Here is a 23,662-nt window from a genome sequence, read left to right on the forward strand (position 1 = left end):
ACTGTGCTCTGCCAGCTTCACACAGCCTGGTCCTGGTCCTGGTCCCTGGTCCCTGCCAGAGCTCCAGCCCGCTTCCTCTGTCTCTTCCCACTAAGGACCCTTGCATCCTTTCAGAATTTGCCAGATTTTCCTGCTCTTGGCATCTTCCTTGTGCCTCACATGAAAATAATGTTGTCCTCTCTCAGCCACACACTTCTACAACAGATACTTATCTTTCATATCAGGTATCTTAAGAACTATGACCAACCGCCTGTATTTTAAGACCCATTATTCTGTGCATGGAAGTAAAGGCTGACGAGTATGCAGGATTTAATTTCTTAATGACCGTTTTTTTTTTTTTAATCTGACAAAAGCCCTATAAGTGCCAACACCATGAGTATTTTATGTCTTTTCTTTAATAGAATAAAATATACAGGAATTTAATTTAGTTTCGTTTCTAATGAATTGGAAAACATTACCATCCTATACTTTCAAGGTCTTGGTTTTAAAAAGAGCTTAAAGTTGGTTGCTATGGGGGCATAAAGGACAATCGTCACAGGATATCACCAAAGAAGATGGCTTTTCACAGCCTCCTTTCTCAGTGGCATTATCAGTTGAGCCTGGAAAGTGTGTGTGTTTGGGGGGGAGGGGGAGGCTATGCATATTGAGCTACAAAACAGGAGCCCAGATCACCAGCCCCTAAGCTGCCAACACCCACATGTCCCTGTAATGCAGAGCGCTGGTGAAGTGGGTGCCCATCGGAGCAGCCAGGGACTCCTGGGTTCTACTCTGCTCCACATTACAGACTTTCAGCCAGAACAGCACCCTCTGTTCCATCAGTTTCACATATTCAAATGAACATGAAGGAAAGCAACCAATGCTCTCTGGTAAGACAACACCATCCCAACCCACCAACCTGGTAGAGATTATGCTAAGACGTTGAATTGCTTCTTGCCTTTTTATGCTTTGAGAACCAGCTGAAGGACCCAAATACAGAGATCCTTCCAGCCCCAGACTACCATGAGTACAAAATGGGACGTATAAGGAACAAAGAACACTGGTTGTCAGAATGCCATTGTTCAACTCCATTAGTGGATACAAGTTTAATAATTTTACTACAGCTGTATAGTCAAGAAATATGTTTACTTATTTATTTCTGTATGTGTCTATAAAATGCTCATTTTTTTGTCTCATAATATACAATAATACTGGTGAAGTCCTTTTAAAAATATATTTTTTCTGTCATATACTAGGTTGACCTATATGAAAGCGCTAATATTTGGCTAGCTTTTAAATCCACAGAAACAGCAATTTCACATGGCTCAGAGCAAATTTAACTATTAAAAATTAAAATAATGGTTTTCTGTTCCCTGTTAAATCCCACACCTTAGGGAATGCTGGAGTTAGAGAGGCAAGAATTGATCATGTAAGGTGCCTCAGAGAAGGTGGGCCTTGATGTGAGTCAGAAAGGAGGGAGGCGTGGAAAAGTAGCGGGTACACACAAGGCAGCAAATGTGAATACCAGCAGCCTGAAGGGAAGCTGTAGGGCCATGGCGAGCACTCTTGTCCCCTTTGATAAAAATTCTCAACTTCTGTATTAATTTCTGAAAAGCATGCTTCCACAGCCCGTAAGCAGTTTCAAAACCTCTCTCATGGCAGCTGAAAAATTATTCTTGCACCGTTACTATTGCCTTGAGTGGGCGCTAGTATTTCTATTACAGAATATGTGGTTGTTACAGAATGACCATCCTGGCAGTGGTTCTGTAGCCTGAGTCAGCAGGCATGCATCCAACTTCATGAAGACAGCTGCCTGGGCTGTCAAGTCCCTATGAAGGGTCCAGTGCCAAGGTTAGCAGCTGATAGGCTGAGACTCCCTCCAGTGCCTTCTGGAAGCTGCCTGGACCATTCCTGTGGACATCTTCTTGTCTCTCTGGCCAAATCCTGCTTTACTAAGACTTCAGCCTCCGGCTCTTGTCCTTACCGGTTACTCCTAATGGGTAACCACCCAGCACATTCCTCAGAGCTGACTTCTGAGAGTCTACCAAAGGTCATTTTCCCAGCTTGGGTTTGTAGAACTGCCGTGCCCCCATCAGGCCTGGTGTAGCCCAGCTGGAGGTGTGTTCCAACAGAGAACAGGGCGGCATCTGGCCAGTGGGCCATGGAACAACATGAACCATGGCTTTGGAATGAACGAAAGGGGAACAACTATTTTCTACTGTGTTGAAAACTCAGCTGACTGCTCCGAGGCAGGGAGCTGTGCCATGTAAGCTATAACTGAGGAAAGTGGGGGCAGGATTTCTTATCTCCTTGTATTTAAAAAGAATGCATAAATACAGGTATGATTTTATTTACTTATTTTTCCTTTTGAAAGATCTTATTTTTCTAGACCACTTCTAAGTTCTTAGTGATACTGAACAGAAGGTAGGGAAATGTCCCATGCACTCCTGTACTCAGATATGCACTGACACGCCTACCCCCACCCCTCACCATTACTAACACTCCCAGCAAAGTAGTACATTGCCTACAATTGACAAATCTACATGGCTGCATCATTCAAACTCCATAATGTGTTTGTTCTATGAGATTAATTATCTCTAGTGGCAGAATAAAAGAATCATGACTAGTCCCTTGAATTAATGATACCCTTTTTAAAAAGTCAACAATAATAACCACACACACACACACGAAAAAAAATTAAAACAACAACAACAACACAGATCCTAAGCTAATCTCAGGGCTGAGTGAGATAGAGGCTAAAGTACTTACAAATCTTTTAAATGTCAGCATCATCTTATTTCTTCTGGATGCAGCAAGCTGTAACTTCCGGTGATTACATTTTCCTTGAAGATATAGAGAATTATATTTATTTAAGTGAATCGCCCAATATGTTTATATATTTGCATTTCTAAATTTAGTTTTTCTTATTAATATATTGTAATCGTGTAGGAATAGGAAGGCCAGACGATATGGAGCCTGACTCCTGAAGATAGTTAGCTACTCACAGGTCCCCAAATGAGGGGCATATCATGCCATGGCAGAGCGAGGGGTGGGATGCACTCTATCATTCTCAGGAGAGGAACGCTAGGCAAGGACCCTTATTGTGCTTTCCCAGGAAAGAAGACAGGTGTAGGCTTGGCTAGGCCAGATAATTTAAACAAATTTAGGGGTGAGGAACCATCTGCAATTACCTGCCATGCCTCATCTAGCTCCGGCATAGTGGGGGCACAACTGTGACTTAGCACAGGAGAAACCCAGAGCAAAAAGCGTTTGGGAGATGGTGGGATCCTGGCCTGTGGGTTCTCATCTGTAGAGTGGCTCCCAAGTGACCCTATGATGTCTGGAGAAACTGGCTACCCCCAGGAGAACTAGTTTCCTCCAGGGTCCTTAAGGCCACAGACATCATCATCAAAAGTACAGAAAGTAGAGATATAAGAAATGCAGTGTGTGCACATATATGCATATGCAGTCACAGTCATAATGACTATTCAGTGAATTTGAGTGTGTGGGAGAGGCAGGATTTATGTATTTATATATTATTAGGCACTGTTTTGGCTTGTGGCAATTTAGCAGAAAGAAACATTTTTAAATGATTAAAAATAAGTCTATCCCTGTGGAAGGCTAATTTATCAAGGGAATCTCCATGTGATATAAATTCAGATCCCAAGAAATCTATAGAGAAAACTAAGGCTTATAGAAAGAAGCTAACCAGGGTTGCAGTTATAGTTAGAGGCCAGTGAAGGGCCAAGAACAAGGACTTGGGTGGGGTCAGCAGAACTGGGCTAAGGGGAGGGAGAGGGCTGGCATGCAGTGACCTCGGGGGCACCAAATGCAGCATCACCAAGCCAAGATCATGCCTGGCAGTCTCACGGGAGATTAACAGTCCCCGTGCTTCCTGAGAGGAAGCAGTAAGTCTCAGAGCCTGGGCTTGCAGAAGATACTGGCAGCCAGACACTGAAGGGCCTTGGAGACCAGGTAAACATGGTAGGAAGCTGCCTGGATATGTGACTGTAGTCCAGACTGAAGCCATCTGAGCATGAGAGTTAAGCTCCAGCCTCAAAATGCAAATTAAGTCGCCATTGCTTCTGTCCTTCTGTCTTCTGCTCTCAGCTATCAAATTATCTGATAGTCGTTTGAGATGCCTAGGTTTACAAATGGCAAAGTTTAAGATCTGCTTTCCCAAAGGTCTACATTTACAAGTTATTTTTATAGTTTCAAACAAATCAGACAAATAAAACTCCCCCCTGCCACGCGAAAGGACAGCTTTGGGTCATGACTGGAGTCACATTCTGTACCACTGAGTGCTTTGGCATCTATGCACTATTTAAGTAAAATGGAAAACAATTTTAAAAACTGCCACACTTCTGGTAAATGTGGAGGGGGAAAAAAGCTGTAAACAATCAACAATTTGCTTTTATTTTCTATTAAACTGGAGCGGTTTCTGCACTGATATCGTTTACAGAATACAAAGTAAAATCCACCCACAGTCCACTTACTGTAAGAGCGCCCACAAAGAAAACCTCATTTCAAATCTAATTGTGGACATTGTTCCTTCATTAAAAATTCATAGGGTTTGTGAATGTGTCACATAAGTACAGGCATCTCCATTATTCCCCAGCTCCTTCCCCCTTCCAGTTCTGATCAGAATTTCAAAACACGCGTGTCTAGAAAGGTGTTCTCTGAAGAGCAACCAAAGAAAAATATACGAAGGAAGGAAACACATGACGAGTATAAAGAAAAGCTCTCACCAAACAAATAGCCTGGAATCTCCTCTTCCTTCGACTTATACAGGGAAATCGACAGGGGCTCCGGACCTTACCTTTCACCTTGAATCACACCACTGTATCTCAGCAACTCATACGTGTGCTGTTAGCAGTCAGCGAAGAGATTGTCTTGCCTTGTTGTGAGCCCGCAGAAGAGACGGAAGCAGTGTGCTGTTCTTCATTGCTTCTATGCCCGGGCTCTTCTTTCCTCCACTCAAATGACCAGACCAGAGTGCCAGGTCATGGGTCATGCTACACACGGTATTTGTTAGAAATGGATGAGACAGGTAGTATGGTGCAGCCAGAGATTTTGGCAAGGATGGTCAAAGGTCGAGCCTCACTTGCTTATACTTTATATGTTTTTGTACATTTACGCCAGGAATATTGTAATGTTGTTCTGTACCCTTAACAATGCTTCTTTCAATGGTAGGCTCCACATAGGATGCCGGCCCCATAAAAATATAACAGCGCTAATGTTTTCCTATAAGTGGTCATGGTTGCAATGCAAGACAGTACATGCTCTCTATTGTACTGCCAGTCCTAAGGGTAGTCCCCCACACAGTTATGTACAGTGTGTAATGCTGTACTCTGATCATCTTTGAGTAGAATCCTGCTTACCTAAGTTGCTGCAACGCAGTATGCCTGCCACAGCTAGGTACAAAACATGGAATCTACATCACCCATCAACTTGTACCATAAAAAAGAGCTATAGAGCCACAGGCATGGGTGTACTATGGAGCCAGAAGCTAAAGGAAACAGAAAACACATCATCTAATTCCTGTTCCAAAGGGGGCCATTACCACCTTCCAGGCACCTCATGTTTGCTTTGTCCCTTGGTTGCTTGAAGAGGCCATATGAGAAGATTGTCCTAGTCTGGCTAGGTTTGTGAAGTCTACTCCATGAAGATCGCACCCCCACGGAATGGAGCCGTGATACATTCCTCAGAGCATATCCCTGCCGTTAAACGAGCTCCAACTGTACAGGAAAACTGGAGGCCAACATAAACTAAGATCATAACCGAGTCTTCTGCTGCTGCGATCGTGTGGATGGAGGAGCATGCTTCTCGGAACTTCATATATAACCTGAGAGTGGTTGTTCTATGGCTAATAAATTTCAGAAATCACCTCTTCTCCTCATGTAAACCTTTACATTTGAGCTCAGCAGGGAGCTTGCAAGACTCGAAAACAATTTCAGCTCAGCCCAGCTTAGATTGGGAAGATACAGCTCCAACGAGGCCATTTTGTTTTGCGCGATGCTTTTGCTACTAAGTCACATATTCTCCAAGTTGCTGCCCTTGCTCTGTGTCCCGATCAACCCAATTCCCAAGTGTTTGATGTATCTTAGAGGGCCCTGCTACAGATAGCCATCCTTCCAAATGCTGGGTGGTGGATTGAGACGTCAAGAGCACCTGGCCATGCTTTCCCCTATATGATCTTCTGCACCAAAATGTTTACACACCAAATAAGCAGAGCATATTCCAACCCCTTGCCACAACACAGGCTCCGAGCACTTTGTCCATCACCCTGCCAAGAGTGAGTCAACCCACAATGTGGGCAGGAAAGCCGTAACGACCTGAACAGAACACATACTTTCTGGAGGGTTGCAGAGGGTAAGTTGTAGTAACGGCAAGTCAGGGAGCCTCCCTTTGCAGGATTTGTATAGCCAAGTGATCAAGAGTACCACCCTGGGAAGACTGTCTTAGGAAGACCTGGATTCTAGCTATAAAGCCTCTAACAGTTCTCCAAGTAACTTCATTCTTTCAGCTCCTACAAAAGGCATTGTTTGTTAACCACCACCACCCCCAGTGCCTCCTGAGACGAGAATTGTGACCATAAAATGAAAAAGCTCAGGAAAGTGACCCATCAGGTCCCTGTGACAGAAGCCCTCCTCTGGCCTTCACTCTGTATTCCCAAGCTGATTTGCACACTGCATAGGAGAGGCCGAGAGAATGATGTCTTCAGGTCAGCCTCTTTCCACCGGGACTGAAGAAGCATCTTCAGCAATAGGTAATGGGAGATCTCTGCTTCAAGTTTGTCCCTGGGTAACCAACACAGACTTACGTTTCCTGGCACTGGCCGTGATCCCCTAGGATAGTAATTATTATAAAATCTGGGTTTTCTCCATTATTCCGCTTGTGAATTCATAGGACGATGCCTGTTTCTGTAGGTCTTGTTTATGGTTTCTGTTGAAAGGGAAAATAAATTCCAGGCCTCACAGCTCTCGCTGCCGGTGTAATGAGATTGCTTGTGCTAGAGACACTGTGTTGAGTACAAGAGAGAGAGAAATGGATTGAAAAGGAAAGGTCTGTGATGGTCTGACTTTACTTCCCAGCCCAGGAGAATAGTCCCAGGCAACCCCAGATGACCACAGATTTACTCCCCATCTCTCCATCTCCTCATCTCTCTCTGTACATAGATGTTATGCATTTTACACACCAACCTATCTACCCAGCCTTCCCACGGTGCCCAGGCTCTCTTGAATGAAGGTGTATCATCAGCTCTGCTGTCAGTGGACTGCCCTAACACAGCACTCGCTGCTTCGAACACTCCGTAGACACATTGCCGAAGCTGTACGATCATATTTCTTGCTTCACAGCACAACTTTGGCTCTAGAAGGCACTAGCTCAGCCACAACTGTTTCAAAACAACTTGTACTGGACTTTTGGCCATCATCAGCCTTGATGAACTCTAGATGACCCTAAAGCCCTTTCCATACTGGACAGAGTGCAAGACTTCCTTAGGTAGCCCAGGAGAAGACCCATGGCTGGTACCAGTACAGACTTTCACTTTCCAGAAGGACAGCCATGACTGACAGAAGCATCCGTGCTACATCCCCTAGCTTGGCCACATATGTAGGCTGTTCAGCCTGTTTGAGCCAGCTAAGAGACAGCTTCTTGTTGTTCCCTTGTAGACCTAATAACTGGCAGGCCTTACTGACTTTTGGACTTTTAGTAGCATGAGCTGAGCTTGTCACACAAAAAGATGCTAGAAGCAGCCATAGAGTGGCAACAGTAGCAAAATTATCAGAGGCCACTCCCCAAAGAACAGCGGTGTAGACAGTAACAGGAGCGGTAGCAAGATAGTGGCTGCAAATGTCTTGAATGTGGCTGGGTCAGAAAATGACAGAAAACAAAGGCTGAGAAAATAATGAGCCTGAGCTGAGAAAGTAGAGACTAGGGTTGCTGGGACTGTTCCAGGAAGCTGTGGGTCTTAAGGGCCAACTGTCTCGGGCATCCTAGATCTAAGAACTGCAATACTTGCTGCTGTTAGGCTATGGTCCCAGCAGCCAAGGCCTGTTCACAAGCAAGAACTGTCTTCCTGCTGACTGCTGCTACCAAACACGGCTGCTTACTACAGCAGAGAATATAGAGATCACAAAAGCTGTTCTGTGTAGAAGCTGAGATATTTAAAGTCCAAAGCATCAAGCCTCCATCCTTAGTGCCTAGAGCTGTGTCTCCAGCTTTGAAACTCAGAAGCAGTCATCTCCTAGTCAGTTAGCATTTAGAGTTATCAAGTTCTGGTTCTGCCCATCCACTTCCCAGGTCTTGGGAACTCAAGAGCCTTCGGTCATCAACTGTGATAGTTAAACTTGATTGTCATGTTGATGAAATTTAGAATCACCATAAAAACAAACCTCTGGGCATATCTGTGAGGGAGTTTCTAATTAAGTTAATTGAGGTGGGAATTTCTACCCTCAGTGTAGGCAAAACTGTGCCATGGGCTGGGGTCCTGGACCAATTAAAAAGGGGAAAGTGAGTCCAGCAGCAGCCATCTCTTTCTTTCTGACTAGGAGACAGTGTAGCCAGTTGTCTCAAGCTGCTGTCGCCATGACTTTCCTGCCGTGATGAGCTACTCACTCCACTGTAAGCCAGAATAACCCCTGCCTTCTTCAGTTGCTTTTTTCCAGATATTTTGTCACTGAAGTAAAGAAAAAGTCAGTGATCCACCAGCCCTGGGTAGCATCCAGTCATGTACTTAGCTTCCAGGCAGAATAAAGGTCAGTTCATCAGGTTAAGCTAATTTCTAACATCAGACAAAGCCCAGTCTCAGATATAGTCAACCCTAGGCTGACATCATACATGCTTGGTCCTACTGGGTATTTTGTTTTTGTTTTATTTTCCTAAATGGACAATTATTACCCTGACATAAAGAAAAAAAACAAAAAACAACAACAAAAACAAACAAACAAACAAACAAAACCCCCAAAAAACGTGTCCCTCAAGAAAGCCATGCCTTAGGGTGTTTCCAGCAGCAATGGCTGCAGATTGGCCCAGACCCTTTCACTTGGGCACCTCTGTGATGGCAGTAGAGGGTTTGAGAGAGCAAAGAAGGGCCGTGACAGCCAGACTTCCAGTCCCCATCAGACTCTAGCTGTGTCTGCTGCAGACGGCTGTCTCATGCCACTGATGGTAATATGTCCAGGCTCAAACTGGCTGAGATACTGCTCAGGACTCATTCCTCTGGCCTCATGCTACTTTTCTTGCTTCCCTCCACCTCTGTCTCTGTCTTCCCTCCCCCCCCCCCCCCGCCACACACACACACACCTTGTTATTTCCTTTTTGGAAGAAGGAAGGCATCTTCAGATACCTCATCTACAAGCCCAGTAGTAAATACAGCAGTAAGTGGTTACTCTTCCGGAACCTATATACAGATGTGCTGTTAGTTTGTTTCCATAGGAAGGCTCCTAACAGAATCTAGTTCACTGTAGTGCAGGCATCTTCAGTCTGCCAGTGCTTTTGGACCTTTGAACTTGTTCTGTATCACTGCAAACTCTCTGAAGACGGAGTCTATATCCTGCTTGCCATTCTACTATCAGTATTTACCATGTGGTCCCGTCTATCAGAATCAGTTAATGAAGACCTCTCTCAAGTAGTGTATCCTTAGAGGGTGGAAGTAGCCTTCTATCCCAGATTGTTCCGTTCTTATGCCAGTAAAACTCACAGGAGCTTATCCTGTATTTTTGGTGGAAGAAACCTGAATGCAATGATTCTATGGCAACTAAGGTTGAGGCTAGGGACTCCATCCAGGGCTCTGCCATTGTTTCTGATCTAGAGGAAATGATCCAAGTTTTAGTCTTCAGAAAGTCTTTAGTCTTTCTTTTCTTTTTTTAAACAAGGCCACAAGCATTAGCCTCATAGATGGTTGTATCTTGTAGAATATTTCCCCCAAGAGATCCAGAATGTGTGGTGCTGACCTAAATGGCATTGTATAGTAACGGACTTCTCCAGTGAGCATCTCTAGAGAGAGTGTCCAGCTGGAGGGAGGCCACGAAGGGAGCAGTGCCCTCTTAGCGTGGAAACTCACTTTATTTAAGCTCATCGCATGTAGTAGCTTAAAATAAAAAATGTCCTCATGAAAGCATCAGCTCCCATCTCCCTTCTGATCAAAGAGGACTGTGTCACTGCATTTGTATGCAAGTGTCACAGTTCATCGATGGTGGCAGGGTATGGAAGCCCAGGCCTGGGGTGTGGCTGAATGCTGACAGCAATCCCTACTGACCTAGGGCTCAGCGGCTGCAAGAGATTATATTTTAGCAAATCTGGAAATGATGAGTTTTGGCTTCATGTTGACTATGTGACTTAACTGGTTTTGTTTACCTTAATTTTACCTGCTCGCAAAACCCTTTTTGCTGTCCAGCTCGCTAAGTTGATAGGCCGGATAAGTATATGCTCCGGTCTCCCTTGTGTGTGCACTAGTGAAATAGTTATCTTAATCAGCACAGTATTAGGGGGATGGGGCGGGTGGGCGGGCGGGGCTGGTGAACGTTTGGAGTTACCACTGCCTATAACACTGACTGCAGTGCTCAACCACCGCTAGTCGCCGGTTGTTTTCTCAAGTCATTATTTTGTAATAAACATTATCTCATAATAAACTGTAACATTTAGAATTGCTCCAGAATAAGAACATCAGAGGACTGGAAGCACAGAAGATCTTTTTCATTAAGCCTAGAAAGGGAAAAACGTGATAATGCTAGTGGGAATTCCTTTCGAATATTTGTTTAGGTTGGGTTTAAGCCATCTAGCTGTGAAAATAAACTGTGGTAACAGTAGCAATATACTGTAATTCCCACAAAGCACATTCAGCATAATTTCTCTTTTTTACAAATAATAAAACCATAAATAAATATGATTACGCTAAGCTAACATGAAATTATTTCCAGGACCCTGGGCCCAATGTTTTTCTCTCCTATCTGCATTTTTCAAGTTCAATGTTGGCCTGCCCCTGGCTCTGCTCCCCTCTTCCCTCCGTCTCACCTGCGTAGGTCTAAGCAGTTTATGGACACTTAACTGGAGGCGGGGTGGGGGATGGCATCTGACCTTGCACTGAGTTTGGTGAGTGGGACTTTATCTCCCAGGAGACTAAGAGTACCTTCAAACCTTGCAGAGCTCAGCAGCCTCCCAACCACAGGTCTCACCCTACATCTTACCACGGGTTTGAATGGCATTCACATCTGACAATATAATTTCCCTATAGGAGTTCTTCATGAGATTTTGATAATTTTGCTTTTGAAATTATTCTAAAAAACCAGCTCTGATTTCTCCGTAATTGTGCGGACTCAGGGATTCTGCAGAGTGAGAGAGCGTGCTGACAAATGATTTCCAACTGTAATGACTTTCATCTGAATGCTAAATTTGACAAGAATTGTCCTAATACAAAAGTTATGGGAATTTAATGAAATAATTCTTTATTTTAGATAATAGACTTCCCATTGTATGCTAGCATAAAGCATTTTTAGGCCTCCAGCATTACTATGGATATCTTATGCGTCAAGTACCCAACTGATAATGTAGCCACAGTAAAGAGGATAGTCAGGGGGCCTCTTTTTTATAATGTAAGTAGGTAAAGGGTGCTTCTGAAGGAACCTAGGCTTCCAAAGGACACTACTACATAGACATTCTGTCTGTCTTTGTTTAGGTAGGGTTACTCTAACTTCTCTCCTTTTCTTTTCCTTTCTTTTCTTTTCTTTTCTTTTCTTTTCTTTTCTTTTCTTTTCTTTTCTTTTCTTTTCTTTTCTTTTCCTTTCTTTACCTTTCCTTTCCTTTCTTTTTCTCTCCTCTCCTCTTTTCCTTTCTCTCTCTCTCTCTCTCTCTCTCTCTCTCTCTCTCTCTCTCTCTCTCTCTCTCTCTCTCTCTTTCTTTTTTTAGGTTATATCAAGACAATGTTTCTCACTGTAGCCCTAGCTGTCCTGGAACTCACTCACTCGGTAGACCAGGCTAGCCTTGAACTTAGAGATCCACCCACCTTTGCCTCCCGTGTGCTGAGATTAAAGGTTTATGTCACCACGGCCCAGTTTTTCTTTTGCATTTACTTTGTATTCCTTGACAGTCGAATGCATGTGTATAATGAACTTTTGCCTCCTTTAGCCTGTCTCCTCCTCTTGCCTCCTGCTAAATCTGTTCTGCCTCTCGTGAAGTCTCCCTCGCAATTAATTGCATGTCTTTTGTGTATGTCCCCCACTGAAGTTAGAGTTCCCTCAAAAACATGAGTGGGAGCTTACTTACTGGAACATGGGCAACCTAACAGAGACTATAGCACCGGAGAAAGCCACACCCTTCTAGCAGTCACCAGGAACTGTCCATTGTCCCCAAGGGAAGGGTGGGGTTGACTGCCTAGATCTTGTGTAGGTCTTATGCAAGCAAGTGCAGCTACTGTGAGATCGGAAGTCGTATATGCAGAAGAGAGTGTTTTGCAGTAGTCCTGCCCAAGCTCTGCCTTTTACAATCTTTCCGTCTCTTCCTCCTCTTCCTCCTCTTCCTCCTCCTCCTCATTCTCTGATGGAGAGGTATGGTGTGGGCATCCCACTTAAGGCCAAACACCCCATGTATACTTACTCTCTACACTTCGAGTCTTGAGTCTTAAGAGTGATTGCTATCTACTCAAAATAATAATAATAATAAAATAAAATTTTAAAAAGTTCTCTGACAGGGCTGAGAAGCACACTGATTGATGGGTACAGAAATTTAAAAAGCAATTTGATATTATGCCCAGTTAGCAAACTAATAGTAGTTGGCTCTTTCCTGAGGCTTGTGACCTTCCCAACTATGGGTTGTAGCATAGGTTTCTGGTACTAGGCATGACTTTGCCCTGTGGAGTTGGCCTTCAATTCAATCAGAAAACAATTGATTGTCCCCAATGAATTGCACCAATGGGCCTATCTTCCCAGACTGGTGGTTGTTATAGCTGGCAGAGTTCACAGCTGGCTAGGACTGTTAATGGACTTTTCTCCCCCAGGCAGCCTGGGTAGCACCTTCCAGCACTCTAAAAGCTAGCCAGCAGGGAGAAAGTGTCCAGGCCAGGTTTCAGCTTAATTTCTCCACATTCTGTAACCAACACCTGTGGTGCCCACAACAACAGGGCCTGACTAAGCAGTTCTGCTGGGTGACCAAAAGTAGTAGCTATCAGCGTCTCTATTGTCTCAGGGGTCGTTGGGACCACTCTGAGCACTTTGTAGGAAGGTATTCCACAGTTGATGCTGGGATTTTTTTGTTTCATAATGTATGCTCTGGAAGGAGCATTATCGGTCCCCCCCCCATGTAAGGTACATCCATCAAGCTCCTTCTGAAGCTATATTTTTACTAAGCATCCTTAGTGTTAGTTATCCTTTGCCCCATCCCCTCATCTGCTCTACCTTCCCAATCCTCTTGCCACTCAAACCTCCCTCCCCGGCCCTTCACTTTTATTTCTTCATGTAAAGACCACTTGACAGTGACTGAGGAAACTGTCTGTTTGGCTTCATCGGAGGCGAATCGCTCCTCAGGTAGATTCAGAGGAAGAGTCTTGCTTGAGAAGATAAGGGTGGAGGGCCCTGCATCCACAGCCTTGGGTGGAGGGCCCTGCACTACAGCCTTTATAGAATCCTAGGCAAGATAGAAAGGGCAGCCCTGTTAGAACTTTAGCAGCAGAGTGTGACAGTGACCTTCAGTCCTGTCTCAACGCCCGAGCCGCCCCTTGAGCGTTATTCAATATGTGGCCAACGACGTCCTTGCATTTCTGACCCTGCTGCCTCCTGCTCTTAGGCGCTGGGGTCACAGGCTTCACTACCATGCCAGTTTTACGTGGTGCCAGGTATCAGGACTGAACCTAGAGTTTTGTACACCTTGGGCAAGCACGCTACCCACTGAGCTCCATCCAGCACCAGCTCCAGCTACAGGGCAGTCTTTCTAATTTTTTAAAATTTATTAGGTATTTTCGTCATTTACATTTCCAATGCTATCCCAAAAGTCCCCCATACCCTCCCCCCCTCCACTCCCCTACCCACCCACTCCCATTTCTTGGCCCTGGCATTCCCCTGTACTGAGGCATATAAAGTTTGCAACACCAATGGTCCTCTGTTTCCAATGATGGCCAACTAGGCCATCTTCTGATACATATGCAGCTAGAGACACGAGCTCCAGGGGTTACTGGTTAGTTCATATTGTTGTTCCACCTATAGGGTTGCAGACCCCTTTAGCTCCTTGGGTACTTTCTCTAGCTCCTCCATTGGGGGCCCTGTGATCCATCCAATAGCTGACTGTGAGCATCCACTTCTGTGTTTGCTAAGCCCCGGAATAGCCTCACAAGAGACAGCTATATCTGGGTCCTTTCAGCAAAATTTTGCTAGTGTATGCAATGGTGTCAGCGTTTGGAAGCTGATTATGGGATGGATCCCTGGATATGGCAGTCTCTAGATTGTCCATGCTTTTGTCACAGCTCCAAACTTTGTCTCTGTAACTCCTTCCATGGGTGTTTTGTTCCCAATTCTAAGAAGGGGCAAAGGGTCCACACTTTGGTCTTCGTTCTTCTTGAGTTCCATGTGTTTTGCAAATTGTATCTTGTATCTTGGGTATTCTAAGTTTCTGGGCTAATATACACTTATCAGTGAGTACATATCATGTGAGTTCTTTTGTGATTGGGTTACCTCACTCAGGATGATGCCCTCCAGGTCCATCCATTTGCCTAGAAATTTCATAAATTCATTCTTTTTTAATAGCTGAATCATTTACGGTCTAAGAGTCTAGAACCACTTCTATGTACACGCCCATCCACCTCCAGCCTCAGAAACCTGACAATGCTTAAGCCACCCAGGCCTTCCTCTTCCCCCCAGACATCTCCATGGAGTCTTGCTTAACACAACTGCCACCATCACCAGAGGCTTATCCCATGTAATCAGATTGCTCCCTGACAAACTAGAACCTTCTAGCAAATGCCCACCTACATTTGCAAAGGCTCTGTACCCTGTTTGTGTCCCTAATAATGCTGGGAAGCTCTCTGTATAGTCCACCATGAAGTAAGCACACTGATTGGAAACTGCTAAGTTCGCTGTCCTTCCCTGTCCTTACCCAGAACATGTCTGTTTCTTGCCAGAACAAGGGCCAAACGTGGCCATTTGAAGATCAGAAAGCTAGGTATCTGGTGACTTAGAGGAAGAGAAAGCTAGGCTTCTGGCCTGGGGCAGTGCATTGGGCCATCTTGGCTACCGGGCTAATGCTTTATTCATTGGGCTGCAATGGCATCATTAAGAACCCATTAGCTTAAAGAGTAACTAACTTGTTCTCTGTGACTCTACTAAAGGAAATGTTAAGTAGGATGAGCCACTGGTTCAGGCTGGTCAGGGTCTGATCTGGATTTTATTGCAAGTAGATTTCCATAGACTAAAGGCTATGCCCAGGGCTTTTTGGAAATAGATAACTCATTTACCAGGGTTTGCAGCTATTTAAGGGTCAGGTATTTACCAGGGACAATTAAAATGTTTCACTTTGTGTCTTAATTTGTTTTCCACCCATGGGTCAGGTATAAAATGAACACATAATGAAAACACAGAGCCACCCACAGCAAATGTGGAATTTATTTTTGTAAGAAGGGAATAATGTTTGCAGAAAATGTTTTCTGTGTATCAATTGGGCCAAGAAGCATGTAACAGATACTATCGTTTTATAGTAGATATGTATATTATTATTGTTTAATATGCTTGTCTATGTGTTCTGTATGAAGGATTCATGTCTCTTGGTAGCATTCGAAGCCTAGAAGCCACCCGAGGTCTTGTTCAGACATTGCCACCTCTCTCTACACCAGTCTTTCCCTGGTCTCTCTTGCTCAATTTCAACGTCCCATGGCTTTGTTGTTGCAAGTGAAAGGTTTTTGTTTGGTGTGCTCCATGGAGCACCCCCCCCCCCACACACACACACACACACGTGAATATGTAAAGAGAAAAGAGTGTGAGAATTCAGAAAAGGCTTAACAGTGGTGGGGAGTTAGCTGTGTCCTTGCTTATGTTCATAAATGTATCTATGACTAGCTTGGACGGCAGTGGAGAGCCAATAACCTTCTTCCAGGGATAGCTGGCTCATTCTTTTTTCCCCTAAGGCTGCACATGAAGCTGGCCTGAAGCCAGAAGTCAGATTTAGATAACTTCCCCAGGTGAGGGGATGGGTAGAGGGGGGTAGTCCCAGAACTGTTTGAAATGGTGGGCAGTTACTCACCATCTCCAGAGGGCTATGAATCTCGGGGAGTGTCTGTCAAGAACATTTTGGAGACTTCTGTACTGGGAGGAATTGGAACTGATGAGTTTCAAGTGCCATGTAATTCTGCACACACACTACAGTGCTCTGTGAGCCGAGGTGCTCATCAGGAATCCCAGGAGCTCTGCTGTAACGAGGCCTCATCAATTCAGGCTCAGGTTTCCGGGCAATGGTGCTCCTTTTAATAACTCACTCCCCATCAGGGCAGGGCAATGGTAATTGGTTTAGTATTGATATATTTAGAAGGTAGAAAGCAACCCAAGAGAGAGCATATAGTAGTATATGAAGGTTGCTGACTGACATCTGTCCATGAGAGCACTGGTTGATACTGTATTTTCCACAAACAGTCTTCACATAGAACGTTGCCCTTTCTTGGAAACCTGAAGTAGTCTCTGTGCGGAAGGTCATGGATTTTAAAAACGGTCTCCAGAGACTTAAAAGTTGCAAATGGTCAAAAGAGCATGCAGGCCCCCTCTCCCTTCTGTTTTTAATGGAAAGAGCAGAGCTTTTTTTCCCCCTGAAGGTCTCAAGATTGCTCTCTGAGCATTTGTTCAATCTAGAAGCATAAATGCAGGCTTTCTGAAAAGTGGAAGCTTCCTGAGAAAAATAATTGTACCTGTCATTTTTCTACACACACACACACACACACACACACACACAGAGAGAGAGAGAGAGAGAGAGAGAGAGAGAGAGAGAGAGAGAGAGAGAGAAACAGAGAGAGAGAGAGAAACAGACACACACACAGAGAGAGAGAGAGAGAGAGAGAGAGAGAGAAACAGACACACAGAGAGAGAAACAGAGAGAGAGAGAGAAACAGACAGAGACAGACAGACAGACAGACAGAGAGATGGGTTGGGGGAAGAGAGAGAGTATGTGTGTGACCTTGAATATTATCTTTCCTGCATCAAAAGTAATTGAGTATGCTCTCCTGCCCATGCTTGTTCACTTACATGGACACATCCCTGCTGGTCGTGTTCTTAGGCTGTGAAACTTCAGAGGATCCCTGCTTCCTTGCCTGCCCATGTCTGTACGCCCTTGCCCTGAAGACACAGCAACATGGCAAGGGTGAGGTAATGCCCATCCATTGTGTGGTTGTTACTTCCCTAAGATAAAAGGAAGACGATTTGCAGCTTAAAATTGGCTGCTTGACAAAGTAGAAAAATGGAGGCTATAATCACAGTCCCCATAATGGAGTTCAATGTTTGAGAACTGGCCAGATCTGCTTTTCATCTTCTGTGGTCCATGCCGAATTGAAAACTCTCCTTTCTGCCAGTGATTTCACCTCCTTTCTACTATACATTTATGCCTCTGTCATGTTAATGTACAGCTTAGTGGGCCTGGAGATGCAGTTATTTATAGCTCTGAGCTCATTGAAATGGCAGCACATTCAACAAGGGAATGTGCCCTTGACCCTGCTCTGGTTGCCAAGGACGCATGAGACCTGAAATCTCCATAGATGACTTTTTGAAGGCACCAAAACTTTCTTCCCAACTATTTTTCCTGACGCTAGTCCACCTGCATTCTAGTTTTCAAGAGACATCCTCGCTATTGTGTTCTTTAGCTTTCCACCCCCCCCACCCCACCCCCCCACCCATTTTGAGGTTGAACCCTATCACTGAGCTCCTTGGCGTTTGATGTCCCCCTTTATCTAGTTTTCCTTTCCTCTTTTCATCCATACATGCGTTTGAAAGTGTATAGATATATAGTATTTATGTGGAGGGAGGTGATGGGGGAGAGCCTGCTGTGTTTTGTATCCTTGCTAGTCATTGACGAGTTTACATCATCATCCGAAGTTTAGTGTTGACTAGTACTAACAGTGAAGGGGAGAGTTACCTATGTCCAGACTTAGAGCCCTTCTCAGGAAAGGGCTCAGGTAGATGGGGGTGGGGGGGTGGGGGGGGAACTAAGGAGCCTGAGAAGAGAGAAGTACAAGGAAGGCACAGAATAGGAGCAGAGAAGAGCCACTGTGTAACCCCTTTGTCTTCTTCCCTTAAAGAGAACTTAGAAGGGAAAAAATACAGAGAATACATATGATACCTCTTCTTAGTGACCCTGTGATGGAAATGTCTAACCTGACCATTTTGAAAAGTCTGCAGTGATCCTATAACTGTACAAGTAAAAGGAGGGAAATTAAAGAAGGGTGTTTGAGTCTGTGAATTTGATAGGAGCTGTTACCCTATCAAATGGGGGGGCAAATGGCAGGGTAATGACCTCTGCTTCCTCCCTTTCCTAAGAATTATCCTCCTGACTTTGTTTAATAGAGTATTTCTACTTGAGGCAGAGCAGGGGAGCTGGAGAGCTGACTCAGCAATTGAGAGAACTTGCTGCTCTTGTGCAAGGCCCTGGTTTGGTTCCCAGTACCTGCATGGTAGCTCAAAACCAACCATCCATAGCTCCAGTTCCAGGGACTCTGCTGCTGCCTTGGACTCTTCCGGCACCAGGCGTGCACATGGTTCATACACATGTATAGGCAGGCACACACTAGGGCACATAAAAATTAGTCAATGTAAAGTTTAAAGTATATTACTGCTTAACAAATCTTCCCATTAATTTGTTCTTTCTCAAACTCTCCACTAGAGCCTTAATTTTATTCTTTACCATTAATTAGCAGATAGTGGTCATTAATGATCAGTCAGAATCCTGTATATTTACCAGACTTAAAAAAACCTTATAATGTTTTTCATCTAGGATCCTAGGATATCTCTATTATCATCCGTCTCTTCATTGCCACCCTTAAGCTATTCAAAGCTTTCCCAATACTCAAAAGAATTAAGAAGCAATATAGAGTTTGCAGATATTTCTGCTCTGTATTGTGCTTGCTACCTTCAGGGTGGGCAAACATGAATCTTCTTCATCATCCTGAACTTAGAGTTGACTAGAGAGTGGTTCTAAAGTGGAGTGCCATAGGAGGATAGAGGCGAGAGTCCACATCTCCTGCCTTCTCCTATGAGGATACCAATGGCATCTTGTTTCAAGGTCATTGTGACTTATACTGTATGCTTTTTCCTGTGAACCCCCTGATATTCTGTGGCCTGGTATAGCTACTTATTTCTAAATCTGTCCCCCTCTGCTGATGACCACTGCTGATGCTGATCCTTTCCTTATTCTTCTAAAGGTGTCAGCTTTTGTGAGTTCTTATCATGGTTTTCGTTGTTGCTGTTTGTCTTGTTTTTAAGTGTTTACATGTATAAATGTGTTTTTTCTTTCCTTCCTCCCGCCCTCCCTTTCTTTTTGATGTGTGTGTGTGTGTATACACGTGTCGTGTGTATGTATGGGTGTCTTCATTTATGTATCTCTGTGCACCACGTGCATACAGTGCCCATGGAGACCAGAAAAGGACATCATATTCCCTGGAACTGGAGTTACAGATGTTTGTGAGACACCATGTGGGTGCGGAGAATCAAACCCGGATCCTCTTGAAGAGTAGCCAGTGCTCTTAACTGTTGAGTCACCTCTACATCCCTCCCCCCCATTACCCTCCCACCCCCTTTAAGCCATGTTTTAAAGAGCAGATTCATTCTGTCCCCAGATTTTCAGATACCTCTCATCTCCTGAGCAGTAAAACACTCAGAGGTGAAGGTGAACTGCACTCCTTAGAAATCAAGGGAGACACACTCTGTAGAGCTTGTCTTTGTAGTCAGTGTTTGTGAAAAGAAAACAGAATTTTACTAAACACTTGTAAAACACAGCTTTCCTGTAGTTCTCCAATGGGTAGGCTGCTCTGAAGTTCCCTGCCTCACCACTGGAAGAAGGAAAGGTCCTCCCTTATTATCATAGACAGTTGCTGTAAAAGCATGGCATTAACATATAAGTAGCTTATGTCTCATTGTATAATATTCCATCATTCTAATCTATGAAATGTGTCTATAATCTGAAGATGCTGTCCTCCTGCTGAACACCAAAACTAGATATTTTCTTGGTGATAGGAAAAAATGATTTGGGGATAAAAAATGCTGTTTTTTTTTTCCCACATACATAAACTACAGCTAACAAAGAACTTCTAACAAATGAAGCTTTGGCAATCATGTGATGTAAGTTAGCTTTGATCTCATTTCTTTTAAAGACATTAATAAAACGGATTCTCACATTGTATTGATTTTTCTATTAAAGTAGGTATGAGCCTAAGGAAGTAGGTCAAACAGATCTATTTTTTAATCCAATATTTTCAAAACCTAACTGATTTTTGCCCCATTTAATAGGGAACTTTTTTGTGTGAACAAGCACAGGTGAATTTCCTTCTTTAAAATAGTTGTTCTTGATACGTACAGAGTTAGAAAGGTCTACTGCGTGGGAGCAGCCCGCGCTTCTCTTCAGCTAGAGTCCTTTTGTAGGTTTGATGAGAATGAAAACGTTTTTGCTTGGTTGATATAACTGAATGAAATACTGAGTGAAAATATATCTTGTTGAAGATTTGGGAAATTAGGTGTAAGGTTTTTGCCTTCAACGTAGTTCACTAAAGAACAGGTTGGAGGTCCATTAAGCCTGGGGCAGAGCTTCCCTGTGATCCTTGGCATTCTGCACATCTGATTGCTTTGTAATAATAATCCCTCAGTAAAACCTGTAAGCAGAAACCACCAATTTCATAATTTGTCAGGAAGCTCTTAAAAGCTTTAGTATTTGCATCGAAAGAAAAAAGCTGGAGAGGAAAAAAAATACATCTTTTATATGATGTTATTTTACAGGGGAACTGTGGGCAACGAAATAGCCTGCTACAATTTAGGTGTGGTACAGAAAACTAGGGCAACACTTACTTTTAGAAATATCAAGTGTTATTCACTGTTTTATAATTAATTACATAATTATACACGAGAACACAAAGATCCCCGGATACCTTAATGGAAACACTGCACTTCCAAAGAAAATAACAATAATTATCACCTACTGTATTCAGAGTACTTTATTAGCTGTAAATCTTAATTCCCCATATCTGTGCGTAAATAAACATCATTAAGAATATTAATCTTTCCTATAGTTCAGAAATAAGAAAATCAAGGCAAAGAAGTTGGCTTGAATGATCAATTAAGCATCCTGCTTTGAATGATTTGGTGAGGCCAGAGTCATCAAAAACAATAGGTGTTAACAAAGGACAAAAGTCACTCTTGCTCCCATTTATAAATTACCAGGCAGTCGTTAATATTTACAGTAGTCCCTTCTGTTCAAACCCATGTGACTAAATCCATTTAAAACGTAAAAGCAGTATCCTGGCAGTCCCGATAATTTGAAATACCCTGGAGGGATTAACTTACTTCTGGACACCTTTCTAGGTACCTGATAGCTACCTGAAGTTGTGGGCAATTAAAAGCATTGGGTTGTGATACTGGAGAGCTATAATAAGCCGAAGGTCCCCGGGTTCTAGATAGGGGTAAATGAAAGTTTACAAGCCACGTCCTGCTGATAAAGCAATCTTTTTGAGATAGTAGCAGTTTGTTAAGTTGTCTGTGAAAGATACAGATTGAGGCCATGCCCCTCCTCCCCAGGGCCTTCGGGGCTTCTCTGTAAGGCTGTAACCACCACAGTGAGCATGACCACAAGAACAGACAGTGTAGAGCCAAGACAAGCTAATGCGGACCCTGTAACACTGGAGAAAAACAAGTCAAGGTTAAGCATAGCCAGAGAAGCAGTAGCCATAAAGCCGATAAAGTAAGGAGATACTTCTGACAGAGTGCTTCAGAACTGCAAACTCATTGGTGTGTGTGTGTATGTGTGTGTGTGTGTGTGTGATTGATGCCCATTTGTGGACACCTGAGCTGGAGGATGGGAGCCAGCTACACTTCATGTAGGGAGCCAAGTAAGATAAATAGTGAGCTTGTGACGATCCAAGGCTGCTCCACCACAGGGCCATGGAGGAGAAGAATGAGACAGGCTCTGACCCTGCCTTGGTGCCCTGGAATGGTTGCAGCCGAGAGAAAAGCGCTCTGAGGCTTCACCATAGTGCCGATGAGCGAGCAGCTGCAGGGCACACACTCAGGCTTGCTATGGGTTTGCTGAACATGGTTCATATGGAAAGGCTCTGCCCTGTGGTATCCGTTGCCCATTGGTGGACAGTGCACAGGCACATTCTACATTCATTAGGAAGCGGTGTTTAAAAGAAAGATTTGAGGTATGTGTTCTGAATGCAGTTTGCACCCCAAATTGGGAATTGTCCACTGCTAGGTGATAGGTAATTGGGAGAAAAATTCCCCAGCATCTCATTGACCCCCTTAATGATAGCTAGAGGTTAGTTGAAAACTAACTAAACTACCAAAGCCGCATGTTCCTTGTATACCTGTCTGTGAGATACTGAGGCCAGAGCTTGCATTTGACTTGAACTGACAAGAAGCTGTCTGGCATCATTAAGGAATAGAGCTACTGATACTCGGCCCTTAGACTCAAAGAATTTGAAATATTCAAGCTTCACACTTTACCAAAAAAAAAAAAAACAAAACAAAAAAAAAAACAAAAAAAACCTACAACATTTACTTCTAAAAGTATGAACACAAATGTGACTGGGTGTGTGGGTGTGGGGGGTACATTTGCATGTAAACAAAAAGAAATATTTAACTTCAGTTGTCATCTCAGACAGAGATGGGTCAAACGGTCATCTGGGTTTGCTTGCCTGCACTTACACTGTGAATCTTGCATGGTTAGCCTTTGCATCTGTAAGGGGAGATGGGTGGGGGGAGGGGAGGAAGGCATAGAATTTTACAATTAATGTCACAGAGAGACCCTTTGTAACTTCACTGTATGTTGTATTCTCATTTATATTTACTACAAAACATTGTTTTGTTTGTTTGTTTGTTTGTTTCAAGACAGGGTTTCTCTGTGTAGCCCTGGCTGTCCTGGAACTCACTCTGTAGACCAGGCTGGCCTTGAACTCAGAAATCCACCTGCCTCTGCCTCCCAAGTGCTGGGATTAAAGGCGTGAGCCACCACCGCCCGGCTACAAAACATTTAGAGTATAATAAAGTACATATCTCTATCTAAATATAGACATATACACATTCCATGCATATATATGTATACGTGTGTGTGTGTGTGTGTGTGCATGTAATGCTCAGGAAAATTTGAGCTGAACAAATTTGGGCCAGTTAAATTCATAATCTTACAGAACTAAAAAACAAACCTTTTGCCTCAGCTACTGCAGCCTGTAGATTTCTTCCCGGACAGGCCCTGCCATTATTTCCGGCTTGCCTTTTCTAATGATTTAACAGCCTTACAGAAAAAGGGTTCCTACTTTTTTTATTCTCCCTCCTCACTTTTTTTTTTTTTTGTCCTCTTTGAATACATTTCACAGACGGCCGTCTTCCAAAATAACAACATCAATTAATTTTTTTTTAACTTGAAAAGAAATCACGTTCACCCTCGTCTGCCCTGGCTATTGGTGTGCAGTGCGTGGAAGAGGCTGTGCTGGCCCTGATAAGGCCCACAGGCAAAGAGGCTGCGGCAG

At 43.8% G+C, this 23,662-nt stretch overlaps 1 protein-coding gene across 13 annotated transcripts in view; it reads left to right on the forward strand.

Moving 5' to 3' along the window:
• Enox1 (ecto-NOX disulfide-thiol exchanger 1) overlaps positions 1 to 23,662 on the forward strand; it is a 584,295-nt gene that overhangs the window by 337,662 nt on the left and 222,971 nt on the right. The window lies entirely within an intron of this gene.

The sequence above is a fragment of the Mus caroli genome, unplaced genomic scaffold, assembly GCF_978045245.1.
Source record: "Mus caroli unplaced genomic scaffold, Mus_caroli_1 scaffold_12, whole genome shotgun sequence".
Taxonomy (NCBI): domain Eukaryota; kingdom Metazoa; phylum Chordata; class Mammalia; order Rodentia; family Muridae; genus Mus; species Mus caroli.